General features: G+C 37.9%; 1 protein-coding gene across 5 annotated transcripts in view; it reads right to left on the bottom strand.

Annotated features, from left to right (window-relative positions):
* The window catches only part of BRAF (B-Raf proto-oncogene, serine/threonine kinase), a 144,760-nt gene that overhangs the window by 116,343 nt on the left and 5,831 nt on the right, over nucleotides 1–22,586 (bottom strand). The window lies entirely within an intron of this gene.

Below are 22,586 nucleotides of genomic sequence, written 5' to 3'. Positions count from 1 at the left end.
TAAGGATGTGGAGAAGAGCTTATAAAATATACCTACAGTTTAGAGAAGAATGGCAAAGTTAGGAAACAGCACTGCCAGTACCTTAAAAGCTTCCCACCTGTCCCTCTCCTCAATCCCATCCACTGTTTGCCGTCCCTGGGATAAACACATTACTCTTTTGTGATCATTATTCTCTTGATTTTCCTGTAATTTATTTATAAATTAAGCCACATTACATTTAATTTTTTGTGACTTCTAATGTTTGACTAATATTAAGTTTATGGGACCATACACACTGGTGCAGAACTGTGAATTTTTTCCCTGGTCCACTTCAACTAAGTCTTTAACAAACTGGTAAGAACAGATTTTAGCCAAAAGACTGAGAAGCAATGAACTAAGTTTTTATTACATAATTAAATATACCATAATTTACCTATCTAATCTACTGCTGGTGGACATTTGAATGTTTTTCTTTGTACTTTGGACTTAAAATAATGGTGCTATGAACAGTCTTATATCCATATGCCTCCTACTCTCCACATATTCACAAATTTCTCCAGGGCAATAGTTGGTTCTCAAATTAGGATTCTTGGAGTAGCAGCACCAACATCCCCTGGGAATGTGTTAGACTCACAATCTGTCAGGCTCCACCCCATTCCTACTGAATCAGAAACTCTGAGGGTGGGGCCCAGCAGTCTGTTTTAACAATCCCTCCGGGGACTTTGATACACAATCAAGTTCGACAACCACCTGTCTAGGTTAAATGCCCAGGAGTCGTACTGCCGGCTGTAGAACATCCTATCACTTTCCAAAGTGGTTCTTCTAATTTGTACTCCCAGTAGCAGTGGAAGAGCATATCCTCACCGATGCTTGATGCTATTCAAATGTTTCATTTCTGCCAATTTAGTTTGTAGAAAATGCTCTATGGTTTTAATTTCTAATTGTTGATGAGGTTAATGACCTTTGCATATGTTTATTGGTCTTTTTTTTTAATTCAAAAGCCTGCTTTTCCTATTTGGTGTTGTGTCTTTGTTTTAGTGATTCATACTTTTTTTTTTAATGTTTATTTATTTTGAGAGAGCCCACGCGCACTCGCACACACACGCACAAGCATGGGAGGGGCAGAGAGAGAAAGAGGGAGATACAGAAGATGAAGCAGGTTCCAGGCTCTGAGCTGTCAGTACAGAGCCCAACATGGGGCTTGAACCCACGCCCCGGGAGATCATGAACTGAGCCAAAGTCAGACGCTTAACTGACTTCGCCACCTAGGTGTCCCTGTAATTCATACTTTTTTGCATATATACTTTGTACCAGTTGTCCATTCATTGTGATAGCAAGATTAAGTTATTTGTGGCCTCCATGCTGTGAAGTCTCTCTCACTCTTTTCTGGATCGTTCACTCTGGAAAAAGCCCTGTGAAGAGGCCCACGTGACTGAATTTGGAAGTGGATCTTCTGAGGCCCTTGCCACAACCACATCGGGGAGCACAAAAGGAGATTCTTTCTCAGTCCAGCCTTGAGACTAACTACAGGCCAGGCTGACACTTGACTTCAAACTCATGAGAAACCCTGAGCCAGAGCCACCCAGCTAAGCTGCTCTCCGATTCCTGACCCACAGAAATTGTAAAATAAATGTTTATTGTTTTCAGCTGCTAAATTTTGGAATAACTTATTACATAGCAATAGATAACTAATACATGTATATTACAAATCTCTCCTGTGCCTTGGTCTTTTCAGTCTCTTAAAGAGGTCTTAATAAACAGAAATTCCTATTGTTAATGTAGTCAAATGTATCAATTTAAAAAAAAAATGTTTATTTTGAGAGAGAGAGAGAGAGAGAGAGCGCACGTGCGAGCAGGGACAACCCCAAGCAGGCTCAGCACAGAGCCCAATGTTGGGCTCGATCTCAGGGAGATCATGACATGAGCTGAAATCAAGAGTTAGAGGTTTAACCTACTGAGTCACATAGGTGTACCAAATTTGTCAATTTTATGATGTTTTCAGTCTTAAGAAGTCATTGCCTGCTTTGAGCTCATAAAAGTATGCTCCTTTTAGAAAAAGCTGAGTTGGTCTTTTTGTATTTAACCTTCAATCTACCAAGAATTGATTTCTGTGCACAGTAAGAGGAGGTTCAACTTTATTTAATACAGTAAGCAAGGGGCCACTGGGTGGTCCAGTCAGTGAGGCATCCAACTTTTGATTTTGTCTCAAGTCATGATCTCATTCATGGTTGGTAAGATCAAGCCCCATTTTGAGCTCTATGCTAATAACGCAGAGCCTACTTGGGATTCTCTCTCTCCCTCTCTCCCTCTGCTCCTCTCCCACGTGCACACACTCTTTCTCTCAAAATTAATGAACATTAAAAAATAATAGTACAGTAAACAAGGGTTCCAAACAAGTGTATTCTCTCCCAACTAATTTAGCAGCATGAATTCGCCCACGTATCTCCATACAAGCATATAAAATTCATTAGCAACCTCTACCTACTTACGTTCACTTGTCATTTTGTTATGTATCTTGCCTTTTCTTTGTGTAGGTTCCCTGTCTAGACAGCTGACACACAAGTTAGGCCTCAAAACCCAGGCACGTGGGACCCTCAAAATCACCCTCCCTCGCTTGCTCCCCAAGGTCGCATAATTGCTTGAGACATCATTCAGCAGCAGAACCTCCCTCCCTTTCTACCAAGGCTGTAATCCAATTGACATTCTTAAGGATCTATTTAAGGTAAAACCTGCCTACTTCTGGCTTCCTACAGTTAAGAGAAATTAGAAATAATAAAATGTAAAGAAAAATCTTACACAACCAGGAAAAAATTTAAATATAAAAATCATATAATAAAATTACAGTGATAAGTTTGTTGGTAGTCCTGGCACTCACCTGACATTTTATGAAGTGGTTTATTTAAAGACCTCAGACATCACCAGAAGTGAATGTGCAGGTGATCTCTGGGTAGGAGGCAGGTCTCGTGTTCACTAACGTAATAACAAGGGCCTCACATGTAGCAAGCATTCAAATTTGTTGACTGAAAAAACGGATTAAGGAAGTCTTCTTTTACTGTTCTTTAATAATAACTTGTCAATTCTTGCCTCTTTTTACTTCCATAGAAACTGTTAATCAAGTTGTCAAGCTCCACAGAAAAACCTACAGGCATCTGGATTTAAATACATCTACTAGTCAATCTGCAAAAAACTGACATCTTTACCATATTCAGTCTTCAATTCATTCTCAGTACATAGTATGTACTCCATTTATTAAGGTCGCCGTTTATATAGCTAAATAAAGTGTAATTATCCATCTTCATAAAGGCCTGTACATCTTAAATATTTAAAATTCATTTTAAGATACTCATATCTTTCAGCCTCCCGCCCTTAAGTCCGTTTTGAATTATGTGCTCCTCTTCTGTGATTTCTGTGCACCTGGGGCACACTTTCAACATAGTATTCTGTCCTTAATTCTTTTTTTTTTTTAACATTGAATTATTTATTTTTGAGAGACAGAGAGAGACAGAGCATTAGCAGGGGAGGGGAAGAGAGAGAAACACAGAATCCAAAGCAGGCTCCAGGCTCTGAGCTGTCAGCACAGAGCCTGATGCGGGGCTCAAACCCACGAACCACGAGATCATGACCTGAGCCGAAGTCGGATGTTTAGCCGACTAAGCCACACAGGTACCCCCCCTTAATTCTTGATTTATTTGCTTCTACCACTAGACTGTAACCTCCTAGATGGCAGAGATAATCATGTCTGTATCATAGCACCTAGCTAGCACACAAACAGCACAAAGGAGTTCAATACTCAAACTTCAAGCAAATGAATGAATAAATGTAATCAGTGAATGTAAAGTACAAACTGTTTTATAAGAAAAAGGACTACCATTTATGTGTACCTTGCATATGTTGGGCACAATACTATACTGAATGCTTACATGCTGTATCTAATTCTAAAAGTAAATCATCCTTTTGACACATATTTTATAAAAGCCTAATATTAGTGTCACATGATGTACTAGGCATTAGAAATACTGTAGAGATAGTCCTTACTGACCTGGAGGTCAGAGTCTCCTAAACCTCAGTAAGAACAGCAGTTGTCTTCATCTGTATGGGCTGTTGTAAAAATAATTCCATGGGGGCAACCAGGTGACTCGGTAAAAGGTCCTACTCCTGATTTTGGCTCAGGTCATGAGATCAAACCTCATGTCAAGCTCCGCAATGGGTATACAGCCTGCTTAAGCTTCTCTCTCCCCCTCTCCCTCTGTCCGTCCCCTGCTTGCTCTCTCTCTCTCTCCACCTCCCTCCCTCAAAAACAAAAGAAAAAACAAAACAAAACAAAAAAACTGGGTGGCTTACAAACAAAAGAAATTTGTCACAGTTCTGGAAACTGGCAAGTCCAAGATCAAGGTGCCAGCAGATACGGTGTCTGGACCCATTTTGTGGCTCATAGATGGTGTTTCTAGCTATAATCTTATAGGCAGAAAGGGATGAGCTAGCTCTCTGAGGTCTCTTATAAAGAGCACAAATCCCAATCATGAGGGCTCTGCTGAGTGCATGGGAAAAATAAGGAGAAAGGAGAAATGAAAGCTGCTCTGGGGTTTCAAGAACAAATTATAGTAAGTGGAGAATATTACAAGAGGGGAAGAAGTAATTTAAGGAGAAAGATAACTAATTCAGTTTAGGACTTGCTGACTTTGTGATGTCAGTGAAACATTAAGATAAAATACTTAAGACACCATTGGGAATGCAGGACTGATCCACTAAATCAGAGGGTAGCCTGATTGTTAAGGGTACAGAGTGGCCTCAGAAAGAACAGATTCAGTTGTGCAGTAAGAAATGAAAGACTGACTTTCAAAAAGAAGGAAGGTTTAAGTGAGTACTAACACAGGCAGTGACCAGAAAGAAAAACAAATGCTCAAGGGGTACCATAGTCGGGGAAGGTATTTTTGGTTTTGGATAGGATGACCTGGATATATGGGAAAGCAAACAGCAAGTAACCAGTGTCAAAGAAACGTCTAAAGGAGTGTGTATGGGCATATCAAATAGTGAGAGAGTGGGGATGTGAGATAAAAGGAAGAGAGAGCCTGTCCTGTGCTTTTCCAAAGGACTAAAGTAGGATGATGCTAGAACTTAGAGACTAAAGTTCAAGAAGGTATATTTGAGGTTCACATTATGTGATATCTTTATTAAGAATAAAGATATTTAGGGAGCCTGGGTGGTTTAGTCAGTTGAGTGTCTGACTCTTGATTTTGACTCAGACCATGATCCTAGGGTCATGGGAATGAGCCCTATGTTGAGCTCCACAAGGAACAGGGAGCCTGCTTAGGATTCTCTCTCTTTTCCTCTGCCCCTCTTCCCCACTCATGAGCTCTCTCCAATAAAAAAAAGAAAGAAAGAGAGAAAGAAAGAAAAAGACAGACATTTAACAAAGGAACAAACTTCCTTACTATTAAGGGTATCCAGCTGAATGCTAAACCATCTGTCAGGAATGGTACAGGACAAACTTTGTACTATGAGATAAGACTAGGTTCCACCCACACTAAATTCTGACCTTTCTCGTATTAAGCAGTAACTTCCCTTCCCCCTCCTCCCAGCCTCTGGTAAGCTCTATTCTACTTCCTGTCTCTATGAATTTGCCTATTCTAGATATTTTATGTAAGTATAATCACACAATAGTTGCCTTTCTGTGTCTGACTTATATCACTTACCATAATGTTTTTAAGGTTTCCTCTTATATCAGGTATCAGAACATCTTTCCTTTTAAAAAATTTTTATTTTAAGTAGGCTCCCTGCCCAACTTGGGGCCTAAACTCACAATCCTGAGATCAAGAGGAGCATGCTCAATTGACTGAGCCAGAAGGCACCCCAGAACATCTTTCCCTTTTATGACTAATATTACATTGTGTGCATTTATAACATTTTATCTATTCAACTGTCAATGGACACTTAGCTTGTTTCCACCTTTTATCATAAATAATGCTGCAATGAACATCAGTAAACAAGTATCTATTCAAATCTGTTTTCAATTCTTATGGATATATACACTTGGAAGTGGAATTGTTGGTAATTCTATGTTTAGATTCTTGAGGAAACTCCACTAAGAATTACATAATGCAAAATCCACAGTGGATACCAATTCATGCCCATCAGGATAGGTATAATCCAAAAAAAAAAAAAAAAAAAAAAGAGTAACAAGCGTTAGCAAAGATGTGAAGAAATTGGAATCCTCATGATTGCTGGCAGGAATGTCAATGGAATACCGGTGAGAAAACACTTTGACAGTTATTTTGACATATGTCACATCATGGGTGGACTTTGAACACATATCATATAGTGAAATAAGGTACAGAATGACAAATATTGTACCATTTCACTTACTCAAGGTACCTAGAATAGGCAAATTCATAAAGACAGAAAGTAGAATAAAAATTACTAGGGGCTGGGAAAAGAAGAAAGAATAATTATTTTTTAAAGGGTGCAGTTTTTGTTGGATAGAACAAAAAAATTAGGGAAACAGAAAGTAGTAATGGTTATGCAACATTCTGAAAGCATTTAATGCCACTGAGTTATACACTTAATAAATGGTTAAAACATGAATATATTTTACCACAATGTTTTAAAAATTTAAAAAATGTCAAATGATTCCTCGAGCCAATAAAAATTTATTAATCAGGACCCAATGCAGAAAAGAAAATGACATATATCACATATTTTAACCAAAAAGGTATTTAATACAAGGACTAAGATGGGGGTGTCTGGGTGGCTCAGTGTGCTAATAAGCATCTGACTTCGGCTCAGGTCATGATCTCATGGTTCGTGGGTTCCAGCCCCTCACTGGGCTCTGTGCTGACAACTCAGAGCCTGGATCTCCTTCAGATTCTGTCTCCCTCTCTCTTTGCCCCTTCCCTGCTTGTGCTCTGTCTCTCTCTCTCAAAAATAAACAAAAAAAAATGTTTAAATACAGGGACTAAGATGGTTGTCATTCAAAATATGGAAGGACTAAGGATCAGGAGCAGCAGCTGGAGTGAGAAGATAAAGGATACACTGCAAACCAGAGGTCTAAAAGCTACTGCCACTACTGCTTCTGTACATCCATGAAGCTGGTATTAAACACTGGGATCTTGGTCCAGACACCTCAACTGCTTCTATTCATTCAAATCTCACAACTGTACTAACCACCCAAAGCAGCAGCAAAAACAAGTTTCATTGTCCTCTGTGCCTTCCAAATTTTGGGAACTCATCCAGTGGAAAGAACCTAAGCTGCATCACATCTGATGGTGGGGAGTTCAGGAAGTGCACTGTACTTCATCACTTGTAAGTTTAAAAAAGTGAAAATTGAGTCCATTTATTTTACAATCAGTAGCTTATCACTGTTATCTGGCAATATTTTAATCTTAGAAATATAAAATAATGGTGAATCTTAGAATTCATGGCACTTTAAATTTAACAAAAAATGTTAATTTTCACTTTCTAATAAAAAAACTCTAAGAGCTCTCTAAATAAAAATATGCTCTCATATTATCTTCTAAAAGCTTTCTATTATTGCATTTCACATCCAAACATTTAATGTGCCCAGAATTTGTGATCATTGAGGTTAAAGTCCAAATTAATTTTTCCAGAACCATTAATTGAAAAGGGCACTCTTCTCACTGACTACCCAGCATGTATCTGTCATATATTAAGTAACATGTATCTGTCATTCATCAAGTAACCCTTAATTATAGACTTTCTTCTGTTCCACTGGCCCATCCATCACTGGACTAATCATGACAATGTCTTAATTACTATTCTTTGTAGTAAAGTCTCAATAACGGGTAAAGTAAATCCTCCCATACTCTCTTCTTTGAGAATATCTTAACTACTTTGGCCCTTTGTTTTCCAAATAATTTTAGAATCAACTTTTAAGTTCCACCTGAACAACAAATCCAAAACAAAAAACAAAAAAAACCCCACCCAACCCAGAAACAAAAAAAATTTTTAAATGCTTTGATTGGAATTATATTAAATATATATCTACATCTATATAATACTGGCAGAATTATATCCATACAATATTGAGTCTTTCAATCCATGTACATGGTATTTTTGCCCCATTAGGGCTTCTTTAATTTACTTCAGTAAGGCTCTATATTCTTCATTTTATCTCGTATCTCAGACCTTTACCTGGAATCTTTCTGCCTAAAGTACATCCTTCATAATTTCCTTTAGAAAGGACTGATGCAGTCTGTTAAATTAAACTTTTATTTTATCCTCACCCTTGAGGGTTACTTTTGCTAAGTAAGTTAGAATTTATAAGTATATATTGGCAATTATTTTGAAAATACATATACTTTTCTGTTGAGAAGTTAGCTGTCAGTCTATAGCTGCTCCTTTGAAAGAAATCTTTTTTTCCTCTGGCTACTTTAAAAATTTTTCTGTTTGTTATTTGCGTTTATGACATCTGACTGATTTGCCTGGGTGCAAATATTTTTACTTATACTACTCGAAATTCATTGAGCTTTTGAAAGTGTACCAACTGGTTTCTCATCAGAACTAGGAGATATTCAGCCAGAAATATCTTTTCAAATATTACCTCTGCATCATTCTCTCTTTCCTCTCTTTCTGGAGCTCTGATTAAAATTTGTTAGATCTCATTCTATCTTTCTCATCTTGTAAGCTCCCTTCAAGATCTTCATTGTTTTTACTCTCTCGTAGTGCAGTCAGCAAAGTTTCTCCTGCCTTATCTTCCAGATAACTAATTCTTCTTCAGTTAGGTATAATCTGTTCAATCTTTCCTTTAGGGATATTTGGCATACTTTCATTTCTGCATTTTCCATTTGTTTTTTTTTTTTTCAAGTCTATTAAGTGTCATAGTCCCTTATTCTCTGCTTGTCTTTAAATATGTCTTTCTTTAAACATTAAGAAATAGCAACTGTTTTAGAACCATCTGATATTTGAGAATTTTGTAGATCTGTTTCTTATTCACAGTGCCATTTCCATATATATTTTTTAAACGTATTTTGAAGTATATGTATATAAAGCAAACTACACAGTTGTCAATTATATCTCAATAAAAAACTACATGAATCTTAAATTATATTGCCTAAAGGATCTTACATACATATATCATGTAACTTTATGTGTGGGTGTGTGTATGTATATTTTTACTATGCTTGGTTACTTGTGATAGTGTACTATTTACTGCCCTTGAAAAATTATTGGTGGCAATCCTCTCCAGAATGAAAGACCTTTCTCCAAAGATAATTTGCCTTTCCTTCTGCCAGGCCTTGTGAGTACTACCAGTCTGAAACCAGGAACTAAGATAAATGGCTTGAGGGTCCCTGGACCACCCAGGCAGGAGAAATCCAAATTGCTAATTAGTGTGAAAACTAAAACTGTGGTCACAACTTGAAAGATTTTTCCTAACTTCTTTTTTCTTCCCCTGCTTCAATCAAATCTATAATCCCCTAGATATGGGAATGGGTAGACAGTCTCATTCTGTTCTTAACTTAATGATGGAGTCCTCTGGATACAATCTTAAGAAAGTCATTCTTCCTTCTGACTGTCACTTTGGAAGAATGCTGGGCTTTGACTTCTAACCTCTTCCTCCCATGAAGTCACCGAAACCAAAGCTCACATCTGACTAGGTTGGCAACTGCCCTTAGAGCAAAAGCTACTTCATTCTCTCCTTTATGTCTTTGGGTTCCGACTTTTTCCTAGTATTTGGCCTTGCAGCTCTCTACTATCTCTTCAGCTCTTTGACTCTTTAAAAAAATTTTTTAAATATTGTTTGCAACATTTTAGTTGTTTTCATCAAAAAGGTTCATCTGAAATAACCCAATCCACCATTACTGAAAAAAGAAATCAATTTCCCCTTTTTATGACCAGTATTTTGTAACACCCCCTTTACTGTCCTAAAATTAAATTCGGAGACAGCCTAAGTGCAATTTTAAAAGTCAACAATACTCTAATTGTGTTTTCAATAATATGGAAGAAATAAATTTGTAATATTACTACAAAATGTGCAGGCAATTATTAAAATAAACATAATGAGGGTATCAGATGCTTAGATCTACACAGAGAATCACTCCAACTGTGGTGATTACAATTGTAGACTGAGAGGAAAGCTGAGTCACCCAGTACTAGACAGGTGTCGCTGCCATCAGGCGTCTGCTTTTCTGAAGAGGTGAACTCCTGATAAAGTTCTCATCAAAAATGTTAATATTCAGGGGCACCTGGGTTTGACTGAGCGTTTGGCTTTGGCTCTGGTCATAATCTCATGGTTCGAGAGTTTGAGCCCCGCATCAGGCTCCCTACTGTCAGCGCAGAGCCTGCTTCAGATCCTGTATCCCCTTCTCTCTGCCCCTCCCACGTTCTCCCTCTCTCAATGTAAACGTTAAAAAAAATTTTAACATTCCTACGATAACTAAATTACTGAAACTTTTGGTGTGAATTAAAACAATGCCTCATACCTAAAACAAAGTTAGTTTCTAAGCTCAGATCATTATTACCACTTTTTCACCTACGAAATCCAACAGCAATCATTCGAAGTCATATAGTTACTCAGTTATGTGCAGACTGTCCTGAACACTGCGAGAGGGCTGACCTCCCTGCTCCTTGCTCATTGAAGGCTAATACCGCCCTCTTCCCTAACGTTTGTGAAAACCAAAACACCTCCAAGTATTTCAAAACTGCCCTCTGGGGAAGAACTGCACACACTCACCCACTGTCTATAGAAGACATAGAGATGCTCCCCCTTCATGGAAGGAACTGCTGACCAGCTGTGAGGACAGTCAGCAGACACAACTTCCAAATGTCACCTCCCTCAAGGTCCACTTCAACTGCAGCCCACATCCAGTGACCAAGCAAGGAGGGGGACAAAGGCCCAGCCATTTGGCTCAGCTCCCTCTGACAGCCAATCCTCACCCCAGAGCTCCACACTAAGAGGCCAAGGTTTTATGGGGCCCACATCCCAATACTCCATCCTGTGCCCAATCCTGTGCCTTGCCTCTTCCTTTCACAGGTGTTAATTCCTAATAAATACCGCACACTACAGTGTCTCGGTATCTACTGTCAGCGAATACAACCTTCAACAGTGACATAGTACAACCCCTTACTGCTGCTTGTCTCTAAGTATTTTTTGTTGTCTGACCTCTTCCCATCTGAAATCCACCCTACAAACACTTATCAATTCAATCATCATGAAACACTGCTCTTATCATTTTAAATCTCTACTTTCAAGCCACTGCATATGATATAAAGTTAAAATTTTTTTCTATCTATAACTATTTTACACAATGCAGTCCTAACATAGACAAATTTTATTTCATACAATTCACTCAACTATAATCATGATGATCCTGTTCCTTAAACAAAACTACCGTATTTCTAACTCTAATTCTTGGCAAAGTCTATACCCACCACTATTACATCTTTTTTTCCTTCCTTCTTCCTGCCTAGGTTAAACAACTAACTTCCATCAAGACCTTGTTAGCCTATTAGCCTTCCATTTCTGAATTCCTCCATTACCCGCTCTGGCACAGATAATCACATACTGCCATGTGCATGCCCCATTTCCTCCAAGAGTGTTATCTTTTAGAAGCCTTTTCCCCTCCAAGTGAAATCTCCAGCCTGATTCCAATGTAGTAACTTCAACTACTTTGGTTGAAGCAGAAATTGCCTCCCCACCATCCACAAGCCAACTAAGTCTCTTCCTTGCCACTCCTTAACCCTCAAAAATTCCTTGAAATTCCCTCACAGTACCCAGTTTTTCAGTCCAAAAGAGAAAACAAAACAAAACAAAATAACAACAAAAACCCTAGCTTCACAGGATGGAAGAACTTACCATTGCATATATCGATGTACTCTGAAAACAAACTGGAAAGCTAAGGTTAAGAACGGAGGTAGAGAAGAAAACTGTCCTATTCCAGGTGAGTGATAACCATTTGGGCTAAGATTATTGAGGAAGAATAAAGTAATTTAAGTAGCAGTAAGTATTGCTAAGCAATGAAGAACAAGTATGAATTCCACACAAGCCTTGACTTTAAAAGTGTCTAGAGTGGCACTGGTCAAAGTACCAGTAGTTACATGTGACTATTTAAATTTAATTAGATAAAATTTTAAATCCAACTCTTTAGTTCACATTTTGAGTGCACAGTAGTCACATGTGGACAGATTAGACAGCAGAGAATATTTCCATCATGATGGAAATTTTGACTGAATGACATTGGTCTAGAAGGAATGGACAGATATCAACAAAAACTATAAAATAGTAAGTAAAATGATGCAAGTATACCCTGAGATACTATGAAAGCACAAAGCAGAGGTACCTATGTGGGCCTTGGAAAGAGATTAAGGAATGGTTCCTGCAAAAAGTAAGCTAAGTCTGAAAGGTCTGGATGGGTTGAGGACAGGGGAAAGAATTTATAATTCAGGCAGCAGGAAAAGAAGGAGCTAAAGACAAGTCAAACTTGGAGAGTGCTTAAAAGACAGTAACGGACAGCAATTGCTTCACTGTACAGTATAAAAATTAAACGGCAATGATGAGGGTGCTATTCTACACAGACCAAATAAATATTCAATAAAACTTCAATACAGAAAGAATGAAAGAATCTTTTTAAAAAAGAAATTTAGTAACCAGACCTCTCCAAATTTAGCTTAAATTCCACAGGATAATGGCAGATACTTCATGAAGAAGTAATAATTCATGTTCTATTTCACAATGATTCCATGTCTGTGAGTCAAAATGAGAATGACTCATATCAATTATTAAATTGCCTTCAGCAAGTTACATTTAACTTTGATCTGAGGACCTGCACCAAAGTCAGAAGTCACACAAGGCTGTTTGGACAACTGGTAAAATCATTTAATATTGCGTATCAATTTTTTATTTGCCCCTTATCCATTCATCCTCATGTGCTCCTAAACAACTTTAAGACCTTCACCTCTGTCCTTAATGCACCTATCCCTAAGACTCACTCTTAGCTGATAACTTCGAGTCTTACCAAAAAATAACAAAGCAATTGGAAGAGAACACGTACAAACTCCCAGCATCACATCGCTACCTACCAACATCTGCATGCATGTACTCTGCCTTACCGCTTATTACCATAGAGTATCCATGCGCCTATTGAGAGCCAATCCTTCCACGTGGAATTAAATCCCTTTTCCTTTTGCCTCTTCAGAGGCAATGTCCCTCCCTCCCTCTCTCTCCTCTCTCTCTGTTTCTCCTTCCCTCCTCCTCTCCCCATCTCTCTCCAGAAACCATTCATGTTTTACTAAGGATTCATTCCTATCACCATATGTCCTTATTTTTTAATCACTAAAAAATTTCTTGACCCCACTTCCCAGTCACTACTTATTGCCCCATTTCTCTGTTCCTCTTTATAGGAAAATTTTTTGCTCTCCTAACTTCTTCTATTCTCCCTTAAAATCACACCACCAGAACATCTCCCTCGGAATCTCACCTCAATGCTCCATTCTGGTCTAGATCACAACAGCTCTACTTTGTTAACTCCAATGATAAATTCTTAGTCTTTACCTTTCTGGACCTAGCAGTACACACAACTGACCACCTCTCTTATTAAATTTTCTTCAATAAATAAATAAAAATTAAAAATAAATAAAAAATAAACTATCTTCATCTGCTTTCCTACCTTACTGGTTGCTCCTTCTCAGGCACCTCCTCTTTTCTCCAACCCCGGCCTACTGTTTTCCCTATCTACGCTCATCCCCTTGATGACCACATCAGTTTCACAGTTGTAAATACCATCCGAGTCCCAGATTCAGGGTTGGGTAACTGCTATAACAAATTCACCCAAAAGATACAAGAACTCAAATACAATGTAAGCTTATTTCTTATCCATCTAATAATACTATGCTGTTGAACAGGTTAGCAAGGTGGTCCTTATCCATGCAGTATTCAGAAGCTTAGGCTAATGGACAGTCTACCATTCACAATATATGACTTCCAACTTACCCTAAAGATCTTCTTGGTTCAGCCAGAAGGGAAAAACAGGATGGAATGTGTTTGTACGGACCAGACCTAGAATTAGTGTACATCACATGTGCGCATATTACAATAGCCAGAACTTAATCATATGACCACGCCTAACTACAAGGGGGAAATGCCTAAGTGTATGCTCAAGAAGAAAATAAAACATAGATGTGGTGAACGGTCTCTGTCACTGGACCCCACTCCCAAACTCCAGACTCATAACTGCATACTCAACATCTTCGACCTCTAATAGATATTTCAAACATGCCCAAAACTGAACTTTTAAATTTATTTTTTTATTTTTAGGAGAGAGAGAGAGTACAGGAGCAGGGGAGAAGGGCAGAAGGAGAGAGAGAAGCCCAAGTAGGCTCCATGTTCAGCGCAGAGCCCGAGACAGGGCTCCATCCCATGATCGTGGGATCCTGACTCGAGCTGAAATCAAGAGTTGGCTGCAATGGATGGCTGCATTCTTAATTTGTGCCCTCCCCTTCCCCCTTGACACCTCTCTTTCTTGCACACCTCACATTCAACCTATCAGTAAATCCTGTTGGCTCTACTTTAAAAACATCTAGAATCTGATCATTTCTAAATACTTCTACTGCTACCAATCTGATCTAGACCACTGTCTAGATAATTCCAAGAGTCTCCTTCCTGGTCTCCCTATATCTACCCTTGCCTCTTTACAGTGTACTCTCTACATAGCAACCAGACCTTTTGGTTAAAAAGTAAGTCAGATTAAAAAAAAAAAAGAAAAAGAAAAGTAAGTCAGATAATGTGGCTCACTTCTCGTTCCTCAAACTTTGAATGGCTACTCATTTTACTTAAAGCAAAAATCAATGGCCTTTGGTCATACTTCTGTTCCCACTCCTACCCCAACACCTCTTAGATACCACCTCCTACTACTTGCCTCCCTTATTTAAACTTAAAATAAAACTTTAGAGATAGATCACACGGGCAAACAGGAGAGATGGAGAGAGGAAGGGAAGAAGGAAGGTGAGGGAAAGAGAATCTTAAGCAGGCTTCACATCTAGCGTGGAGCCCCATATGGGGCTCAATCCCACAAGCCTGGGATCACTACCTCAGCTGAAATCAAGAGTCCAATGCTCAACTGACTGTGCTACCCAGACACCCCTCAGCTCCATTCTTTAAGTCACTCCAGCAACTTTGACCTTCTTGCTGTTTCTCAAATAGGCAAGGCACATTCCTGACTCAGAATCATTGAATTTGGTTCTTCTGTCTGAAATGCTTTTCCTTTACCTCTTGAAATCTTTGCTCAATGTCAATCTTCTCAACTAAGCCCCTACTGTAATCTTGTTATTTGATTTTTATTTCTTTCAAGATTTTTATTTATTTATTTTGAGAGAGAGAGAGAGAACACGAGACAGAGAGAGGAAGAGGGAGAGAGAGCAGGACAGGGGCAGAGAGGGAGAGAGAACCCCAAACAGGCTCCGCAGTATCAGTGCAGAGCCCAATATGGTGCTCGAACTCACAAACCACAAGATCACGACATGAGCTGAAGTCAGACAATCAACAGAGCTTCCCAGGCGCCTCTAATCTGCCTATTTTAAATTGCAACCTACTCCCCAAACCTTGTCCGGTTCCACTTTTATTTTTCCATAGTACTTATTACCTTCAAACATACTATATAATTTTCTTTTTGTGTGTCTATCTGTCCCTCCCCACTATATATACATACTTTCACCAGAATGTAAGCTAGATGAGGGCAGAGATCTTTGTTTTGTTTTCAAATGTACTCCTAAGCACCTATATTACTACCTTTAAAAATGTCAAAACAGCGGGGAGGGGGGAAGACAGGTGGTGGTGATGGTGGAGGGCACTTGAGGGGAAGAGCACTGGGTGTTGTATGGAAAACAATTTGACAATAAAATATTATGAAAAAAAAAATGTCAAAACACAAGTCCTAACCTTTTTTTCCTATAAAGTCATGAGACATAGTCCTTGTACTATCATATTAACACATTTTACCTCTTTCCTATGAACTGCTTACCAAAAATATCAGTATTTTGTCACTTTGTATTTCTTTAACTCATTAGTAGTTTAAAGATAACTCTGAATGTAATCAACATTCAAAGAGTCCTGTTAGGTCCATCAACAATCTTATATTCAGACCTGCCAAAAGTCTGTAACAACTAAAGCCCTAAGCTAACTGTGTCTCTGGACATTCTAAAAAAAAATGCCATAAAGATTTCTGAAAGGAAAAATCTGAATATATTTATTTTTCATCTTGAAAATGGACAGAAAAACAACACTACTGTAATTTCGTGGAGAGTTTTACATGTTCACAATCTCATTTAATTCTCATATCACTGCGATCCACTTACAAGCTCAGTGGATATCAGAGGGGACAGAGGGAAAATCAAACGCTGCCACTGAAAAGCAAGCTGCACAGGAATGGCTATGACACAGAACAGTTGCTATTCAAACATTTCTCTCAAAGAGCCACCCATAATAACAGCCAAGGTTTTCTTCATAAATATATATATGCAGAAACTTAAGTGTTCAACTCAAAAGCAGAAAAGTCCTCTACAACAGAGTTGTCAAAAAGTTACACTGAACTAAACATTCATACATAATGAAACTTAACTTCATAATGTGTAATTTAATGTTAATATGAGAAGACACTTGCAGGAAGAAAATATGTGTAGAATATTTCAAACATTAAGAACGTACAAAAACTATGGGGAAACGAACACTTTCAGTGGTTGTACACTAAGAATATAATGACTACAATGAATTGTACCTCTTCCCTATCTGAAGTTCTGACACTATTCCCATGGAAATACAGTTATACGATGTGTAAAAAGGTAATTTTGAGGTGTTTAGGAATAATTAATAGTATTTTTCCTTTTTATATTAAAAAATTATAAAGGCAATAATTGTTTGGTATTCACAGAAGATAGGATACTTTTCTAATGAATGAGAATTAAATTACTTTCATATAACGTTACCAGAAATTATGTTAATAAAAACTCTAAAAAAAAATAATACCTACATGAGACTCTTAAATTACAGGGATGCCTGGATGGCTCAGTCAGTTAAGTGTCCAACTTTGGTTCAGGTCATGATCTTACTGCCGGTTGAGTTCGAGCCCCGCGTCAGGCTCTGTGCTGACAGCTGAGAGCCTAGAACCTGCTTCAGATTCTGTGTCTCCTTTTCTCTCTGTCCCTCTCCCACTCAATGCTCTGTCTCTCTCTCTCTCTCAAAAATAAACATTAAAAAAAATTTTTTTAAGACTCTTAAATTAGAAATTGTTAGGTTTTGTTCCTCTAAGTTACAGAGAGATTTCTAAGTAGATGGTACAGCTTTAAAACAGAGGACAAGGAGGTGTCTGGGTGGCTCAGTCAGTTAAGCTTCCGACCCTTGGTTTTGGCTCAAGTCACGATCTTACGGTTCATGAAACCAAGCCCTGCATCTGGCTCTGTACTGACTGAGCATGGAGCCTACCTGAGAGTCTCTCTCCCCCTCTTTCTGTGCCCCTGTCCCACTGACGCGGTCTCTGTCTCTCTCAAATAAATACACTTTAAAAAAATAAAATAGAAATTAAAAAAATAAAACAGAGGAAAAGAGGTTAGACCCAGGCTGAGAATCCCAAAATTTCAGGTTCTAATAACTATTCACAATGTTACTGCTGAATCTATTAATCCCCTTTAATGTTAAAAGTCCATCTTTAAGACCACACAAGTTTAGTTTGCAAAATAAATGTGATAATATAGAAAATGCAGTCTAGAAATTCTAATAGAGGAACAAACCCACACAGCATTTTAAACTTTCTTTTTGGGGGCGCCTGGGTGGTGCAGTCAGTTAGGTGACTGACTTCGGAACAGGTCATGATCTTGCGTTTAGTGAGTCTGAGCCCTGAGTGGGACTTCATGCTCACAGATCAGAGCCGGCAGCCTGCTTCAGAGTCTGTGTCTCCCTCTCTCTCTCTCTGCCCTTCCTCTGTGCATTCTCTCTCTCTTTCTCTCAAAGATAAACATTAAATAAATAAGCTATTTCTTTAAAAAAATTTTTTTAATGTTTATTTATTTTTTGAGAGAGAGAGTGAGTGAGCGAGCATGAGTGGGGGAGAAAGAGAGGGAGAATCTGAAGCAGGCTCCAGGCTCTGAGCTGTCAGCACAGAGCCAGACACGGGTCTGGAATTCACAAGCAGTGAGATCACGACCTGAGTTGAAATCTGACGATTTACCGACTGAGCTACCAAGCTCCCTTAAACTATTTTAAAACACTCAAAAGATAAGTAATTCAAAGCCTCCTAAAATTTCATTTAATTTAATAGGAAGTCTTTTCTGATGTAATTAATGTAATGGTTATATATTTACTGCAAGAAAAAAATACAAAGCAAGTGTAGAGCATTTCTCAATTTAAACACAACTGAAGTATCTCTTACAAAGGAAAAGCATTTTTTGTAAACACACTAATTTTGAAACAACCGTTGAAAATGGTCTCCCCAAATGTTGAGCTTCTCTCTCCCTGGAAGAGCATTACCCAAATTTGCATGGTAATCAAATACAACTGGAATAACACTCCCTTACAAAGCGAACTGTCACACAGCCCTGTACGAGTCGGGTACTCAAGATTTATGCTCCACTAACACGTTTGCTGATTTTTTGCTTTTTAACACCTAGATGAAAAGCATGACCAGAAATAATTTATCTTCTAGGGACTTCCCCTAAGTTAAGTAATAAAAAGCTATCACCAGTATAATTTTAAAAAGATGAAGGATCCTATGAACCCCAATGAAAAAGGTAAAAATATGATCAACAATTACCAAATGCTTATCCTTAGCAAAAACAATTTAATGATGCCTCGAAGATTAACAAAGGTGCTAATTCTGGAACATCACAGAACATGACACAGGTTTCAAATAGAAGAACTATTTTAATGAAGATGGAGAATAACATAGTATAAACTAATATCTTCCACCAACTGACATTTTCAGTGACTTTTTTGGTGAATAAACATCTTAATTACTTACTTTCCCCCACACATATCTTCACTACAGTTAACATTTTTGCAATGGTAGAAAGGACATTACTGTTTTGTGCAACCCACTGAAACATCTCCTTTACTTCTTATAAAGAAATAAACTGAATGAAAGTTTTTCTTCACCTGCCATTTTTCATAAACCTCACCACCAAATAATTCAAGATAGGGGTGCGAAATTATAAACAGCAGTAAATCTTTAGCTTTTGGGGGGTAGAAAATATCTTTCAGAATAAGAAAATTATGGACCTTTTCCTTCCAAAAGTATAGTTAACACAAGAAATTCAAAAATCAAATTTTAAAGCTCTAAAAATCCTAAGAACTGGTTCTACCTAATTTTGAGACTTACCTATAAAGCTATAGTCATCAAGATAGTGTGATAATGGCCAAAGAAGAGACATATAGGTCAATAAAACAGTACGAAGCTCACATATATTATCATTTGATTTCAATAAAGATGCTAAAGTAACTTGACAAAATGTTTCTGCAGGACATCCATATGAAAAAGAATAAATGAACATTAACCTCTACTTCACAACATATACAAAAAATTAACTCCAAATGGTTCACAGATCTATGATGTGTAACAGCTGAAACTGTAACATTTCTAGAACAAAAACATGGGAGAAAACATCATGATCTTAAGTTACGCAAAGATTTACTAAACAAGGGTGCCTGGGTAGCTCAGTGAGTTAAGCATGGGACTTTGGCTCAGGACATGATCTCATGGTTTGTGAGTTCAATCCCTGCACTAACACTGCAGAGCCTGCTTGGGATTCTTTCTCTCTCCGTCTCTCCCACTCTCGTGTGTTTGTACACGTTCTCTCTCTCTCTCTCTCTCTCTCTCTCTCTCTCTCTCTCTCTCTAAATAAATAAATAAATAAATAAACTTAAAAAAAAGGATTTAGTGAATTGGACACAAAAAGCAGAAAACATAAGGGAAAAAATGATAAACTGGACTTCATCAAAAATAAAACCTCTACTCTTCAAAAGACTACTAGTAAAATGAAAAACGAAGCCAGACCAAGAGGCATGTGCGGAACAGATATCTGATATAAAGGACTTGAATACATAATATAAATATGGCACTCTTACAACCCCACAAGAAGATAAGTACAAAATAGAAAGATTTAAATGGGAGACCTCACTAAATATATGGATAGTAAATAAGCATATAAACAGATATCCAACATTAGTTATTAGAAAAATATAAATTAAAACCACAATGAGCAACTATGCTATATCTACGAGAATGGCTAAAACTAAGAGGACTGATAATACCAAATGCTGACAAGGATGCAGAATAACCGGGATTCTCGTTCACTGTGGGTGGCAATACAAAACGATACTGCTGGTTTAGAAAATTTTGGCAGTTTCTTTTTTTTTTTTAATTCCAGCATAGTTAACATACATTGTTATACTAGTTTCAAGTGTACAATACAGTGGTTCACCAATGCCATATATTACTCAGTGCTCATCAAGGTAAGTGTGTTCTTAATCCCCTTCTTGACCCAACCCCCCTACCCACTTCCCTTCAGAGGGCATTTTATCTATAGTTACAACAAGTCTAGTTTTTGGTTTGTCTCTTTTACTCTCTTTGTTCATTTGTTTTATTTCTTAAATTCTACATAAGAGTGAAACCATATGGTATTTGTCTTTTTCTGACTTATTTCATTTAGCATTATCCTCTCTAGATCCATATATATCATTGCAAATGGCAAGCTTTCGCTCTTTTTATGGCTAATATTCCATTTTACACAAACATACACCACACCACGTCTTTATCCATTCGTCAGTGTATGGATACTTGGGCTGCTTTCATACTTTGGCTATTGTATATAACGCTGCGATAAACTCAGGGGTGCATATATCCCTTCAAATTCACGTTTTTGTATTCTTTGGGTAAATACCAGCAGTGTGAATTTTGGACCATAGGGTAGTTCTGTTTTTGATTTCTTGAGAAACCTCTGTACTGTCTTCCATCAGCGGCCGCGCCAGTTTGCATTCCCACCGTCAGTGCATATCCTCACCAACACCTTTTTTCCCTTGAGTTTCTTATTTTAGCCATTTTGACTGTTGTGCTGTGGTATCTCATTGGCTCTGATCTCCATTTGCCTGATGATGAGTGATGTTGAGCATCTTTTCATATGTCTGTTGGCCATCTGGATGTCTTCTTTGGAGATATGTCTGTTCATGTCCTCTGCTCACTTTTTAATTGAATTGAAGTTAAATATATACTTACCATACAACCCATCAACCCTTTCTAGATTCTTAGTCAAGGAAAATGAAAACCAATGTCCACACAAAAAACTGAGCCCAAATATTTATAGCAACCTTTATTACAATTGCTGAAAACTAAAAACAACACTACCCATCAGTTGGTCAATGGAGAAGTTGTGGCATATCCACACAATCGATTACTACTAAACAGTAAGCAAAAACTAATTGCTGATACATACAACCTGAGCGAATCTCAGGTATATCAAACTAAATCAAAGAAGCCAAGTACATAAAATCACATACTTTATCACTTCATTTCACTTCTGGGGAAAGTAAGATGAGAGATCAGACCAGTATCTGCCGGGAACTGAGGGTCAGGGAAAAGGACTGAATACAGAGGAGGGAAAAGGACTGAATACAGAGGAACCAAGGAACTGTCTGAGATCATGGAAATGTTCTGAATCTTGATTGTGGCAGTAGTTACATGACTATATACATTTATAAAAACTCATCAAACCATACAGTTAAAATGACACATTACAGTATAGTAAATTATATCCCAATAAACCTGGCATATTTTCAAAAAGCAATGATGAACTTTCTAGAAACCTCTAACCCACACCTTTATTTCAGAACCTCTAATATGATATAGTCCATCTCCCCTAGACCAGGAATCTGAAAACTCTGGCCCATGAACTAAATCTGTGTCATCATCTACTTTAATACAGGCCACAAGAATATTTTTACATTTTTAAATGTTGAAAAAAAGAGGAATATTTTATGACACATGAAAATTATATGAAATCCAAATTCCATTGTCCATAAGTTTTATTGGAACACAGGCTAATTTACTCACATGGTCTATTAGCTGCTTTTGTGCAACAACGCCACGGCTGAATCTGTTGAGTTGTTTTGACAGAGATGGAGTACTTAGGCCCACAGTGCATAAACTTTTACCATTTGACTCTTTACACACACACACAAAAGTCTGCTGACCACTGTCTTAGATACAAGTTGTGGAAAATTTCTACACAGATTACTACAGTTGGGAAGATTTATGCCAGTACACATCTCTAAAATTTTCACAGCCATTAAACTGTCTTTTTCAAAGAAACCAACATGCAAAGTAGCTTAACTGAAGAGCTTCAAGAGTTAAGGTGTAGAACTAAACAGAGCCTTCAGGTAACCTCTGAAGAAGGCCCTTGAAACCCCAAAACAGTGTTTTTCAAAATGCCTGCTACAACTAATTTGTTATCACTCTAGTCAAGTGATTTATGCATAGCATAAAAGAGAACTGAGGGGTGCCTGGCTCTGTTGGATAAGCGTCTGACTTTGGCTGAGACTTCAGCTCAAGTCATAACCTCGTGGTTCGCGGGGTCGAGCCCCACAACAGGCTCTGTGCTGACAGCTCAGAGCCTGGATC

This window comes from Suricata suricatta, chromosome 2 (genome assembly GCF_006229205.1).
Source record: "Suricata suricatta isolate VVHF042 chromosome 2, meerkat_22Aug2017_6uvM2_HiC, whole genome shotgun sequence".
Lineage (NCBI taxonomy): Eukaryota > Metazoa > Chordata > Mammalia > Carnivora > Herpestidae > Suricata > Suricata suricatta.
This window is presented reverse-complemented; position numbering and strand designations above follow the sequence as displayed.